Here is a 3,836-nt window from a genome sequence, read left to right as displayed (position 1 = left end):
ATACCCTTTAAATCATCAATACTGTACCCAATGGCATTTTTGTGCCTTTTCAACACAATAAGAAGTTGGGATAACTGGTCTGCATCAAGTGCAGTACTGACGATCACAGGGCAAAGTTGTTCATTATCTAAAAACGCATACTTAAGGTTAGCAGGAAGAGGCTTAAGTTCGGGTTTCTTTACCTCTTTAACAGAACAAACCGGCCGAACTAACCTCTTCAATTTGGTGCTCTCCGGCTCAGATTCTCCACCATTAAGAGCCAACTCCAGAGCATCCACTTTAGCACTCCAAGAACTGCTATCACCTGCAGAAGACTCACAACAAAGCACTGCCTCCAAAGGGTCTCTTTCGAGAACTTGGGAGACGTTATCACGAGTAATAAGGTCAACTACATCTATGCGATAACATTGTTCCTCCTCTAGCATGGGACATTTTAAGGCACTGTTTAGATTAAAAGTCACCTTATCATCCCCAACAGACAATGTCAATTTCCCACTTTTAACATCAATTACCGCCCCCGCCGTGTGAAGGAAGGGTCTACCTAAGATTATGGGAATTTGAGAATCCTCCTGTATGTCTAATACTACAAAGTCTACAGGTATATAGAATTTACCTACTCTAACAGGGACGTCCTCTAAAACACCTAAGGGGTATTTGACAGAACGGTCGGCCATTTGCAGAGTGATATTGGTAACCTTAAGCTCACCCATATTCAGTTTAGTACAGACAGACAAAGGCATGACAGCCACACTAGCACCTAGATCACATAAAGCTTTATCAATAAATACGGTGCCAATGTTACATGGGATGGAAAAACTCCCGGGGTCCTTAATTTTAGGTGGAGACTTGTTTTGCAAATAAGCACTACATTCCTCAGTAAAAGCTATAGTCTCTACCTCACAAAAAGCACGTTTCCTGGTCAAAATATCTTTCATGAATTTAGCATAAGCAGGAACCTGTAAAATTAATTCAGTAAAAGGAACCGTTACCTGCAAATTTTTGACCACTTCCAAGAATCTGCCAAACTGCTTGTCCAGCTTATTCTTGAGTTGTCGGTTTGGGAAGGGGAGTGAAATAGGTGGTACTTTAATATCCGCCCCCTTCTTAACCTCAGTTGTAGCCTCATTCTCATTGACTACCTTTTCAGCTTCCTTTTCACCCATAACTATCTTCGGGATTTCCTCACTGACCAGATCACTAGCAGACACCCCGGAATCAACCTCAACCGGCATAGAAGGACCATCATAATCCCTACCACTCCTCAATGTAATTGCATTAGCAGTCTCCCTATTTTCGGGCTGTGAAGGTAGTTGGCCTGGTGGCCTCCCTGCAATAGTAGTAGCCATCTGTGCCAACTGTGTATCAATGATCTTGTTATGAGCAGTAAGAGCATCGATTTTTGCATCCTTTTCACTTAGAGATTTTTGCATTTGTAGCATCATGTTTCTCATCTCTACTAGCATAGGGTCAGGCTGTGTGGTTTGAGGTTGTGGTTGTGGGGGTGATGTGTGTTGTCTAGAGAACCCAGGTGGCCCACTAGACTGTTGGTTGTAGTTGTTTCGGGGTTGGTAAGATTGTTGGTGTGGGGGTTGATATGGTTGTGGTGGTGGATGTTGAACTTGGTGAGGGTTTTGGATATTGTTGCTCCTGTAGGAAAGCAGAGGGTTATTTTTGTAGCCCTCATTGTAAGAGTTGGAGAATGGGTTGTTTTGTTTGTAGGATTGAAATGCATTACATTGTTCAATAGAGCTCCTACATTCCTGTGCATAATGACCAGACATTCCACAACTTTCACAAATATAGTAGTAAGTTGGGCACTCATAGCAGCTACACTAACAGGTTGGGCAGATTGAGCATTGGCCGCTTGCATATTATCAAACTTATGATGTAAAGCAGTCAATTGGGAAGTTAATTGTTCAATAGAATTTAAATCATGCTTACCACCCCTGTTAGATAGACCTCTAGGATTTCCATACTGGGCATTGTGAATGGCTATCTCCTCAATCACCTCCATAGCTCTTGGCACCTCAAGTTGCATGAACCTCCCACTGGCAGCTGAATCCAACAAACATCTAGACTCATTGCCCGGACCATTATAAAACTGCTGAATCAAGAACCAATCTTCCAAACCATGGTGCGGGCATTCTCTTTGCAAATCCTTGAATCTCTCCCAGACCTCGAACAAACTCTCATCCGCTTGTTGTGAGATACCTAATATATTGGATAAAGAACTGAATGTGAAGATTCGGATCTTCACCTGGTTCCCCACCGTACTGGCGTCTCTCGATCATGTTAATCAATGCAGGCTCAATCTTGAAGGTCTCAGCTGCAATAGAAGGCATGATCGCCTTTGGTAGCACGGACAGACTTGGCTTAGAATAGTCTGTAAGCCGTGGGGTAGGTGGCGGTATCAGATTTTCGTCACCCATCTCTATCTCTGAAACTGAATCTGTATCTGAAGGAAAAAGATCGCCAATATTATGATCAGAATCAGAATAATTCCCACACTGTGCAATGAAAGTTCTTCGTCTACGAAAGGTTCTTTCGGGCTCAGGATCGAATGGAGTAAGATTACTAGTACCTACGGTCCTGGGCATAGACAAAGACTACAAAACAATGTGAGATCCGGTCTCAAGGAACGTGAGTTCCTTGAGTAGAAACAAACAATAATCTAGGATAAGCAATCAACAACAGAAAATAGAACCGTCTCCCCGGCAACGGCGCCAAATTTTGACAGGGTAAAGTCGTATCACATAATCAAAAATAACCTAAGTCCACTAGCTAGGTAGCAAGGGAAGTCAGAATCGAATCCACAGGGAAACAGTGTTCTTTCTACTATTAATCAATTAGACTAGACTATTGGGAACAAGAGTTGGTTTGATGGTTTGCTAAAACTACGGCGATAATTAAACAACTAGGAATCAATATATTAGGGAATCTAGGGCATAGGTTCACCAACAGATAACAATCCAGGACAATAAACAATCACGATAATCAACAAAGTAATTAATTAGACCAGCATGCTCTCTCGAATCGATACTAATCATAGACTTAGAATTAACGGGCTCTCGCTACGTATTAACTCTAATTCCACCTATTGACACAAGCCTAAACATCAAATTGCATCTCTCGAATCTTAACTTGATATTGCATAACTACCACAATTAAACCTGCGCAAATCTAATTGTATAGTGAAATAAACCAATCAATAGGAATTAATTACAATGCCAACAATCACAATTATTCAATATCCCTTCATACTATTCATGGATCCCCAAACCCTAGAAATTAAACTACTCAAGCATATTAACAATAAGCAAAGCAATTAGCATGATTGAAAACATAATTAAAGCTAAACAAAGAATTGAAATAAAGAACAATACCTTAATTGAAGAACAAGAGAAATAGAAAGCTTGAATTTTTATTGAAATTGAAAACTAAGTGTTTGCATAAATTTAGAGAGAAAACAAAGCTAAGAGAAATAAACTAAGTGTTTTAATACTAGGATATGAGATAATGAAGTGTCTCACTAAATTAACAAAGGCTATATTTATAGTTTAGCCTAAAAACATAAGGAAAAACCGGAAAAGAGTAAAGAAGGACGCGCGCGCACAGCGCCTTGGGTTGTCGTCGCCCGGTCGGGCGGCTCTCCGCCCGACGGGCGAGAAGCTCGAAGTCCGCCCGACGGGCGTAGGGCGACTTTCTGGAAACCTTCTCCGCGCGCCCGGTCGGGCGAGGGGCAATCCACCGGGCGGAGGGCTAAGTGATCCGCCCTTCGTCCACAACACCGAGTCTAACTTCCGGGGCTCGATCATGAACATCTAGGGCTCCCGTAA

At 42.0% G+C, this 3,836-nt stretch overlaps 1 pseudogene; it reads left to right on the top strand.

Annotated features, from left to right (window-relative positions):
- The first annotated feature begins 2,127 nt into the window (after window positions 1-2,127).
- LOC130464584 (uncharacterized) lies at window positions 2,128-2,225 on the top strand (annotated as a pseudogene).
- The last annotated feature ends 1,611 nt before the right edge of the window (window positions 2,226-3,836 follow it).

Source organism: Spinacia oleracea, chromosome 6 (genome assembly GCF_020520425.1).
Source record: "Spinacia oleracea cultivar Varoflay chromosome 6, BTI_SOV_V1, whole genome shotgun sequence".
Lineage (NCBI taxonomy): Eukaryota > Viridiplantae > Streptophyta > Magnoliopsida > Caryophyllales > Amaranthaceae > Spinacia > Spinacia oleracea.
Note: the sequence above shows the minus strand (reverse complement) of the source record. Positions and strands in the feature narration are given on the sequence as shown.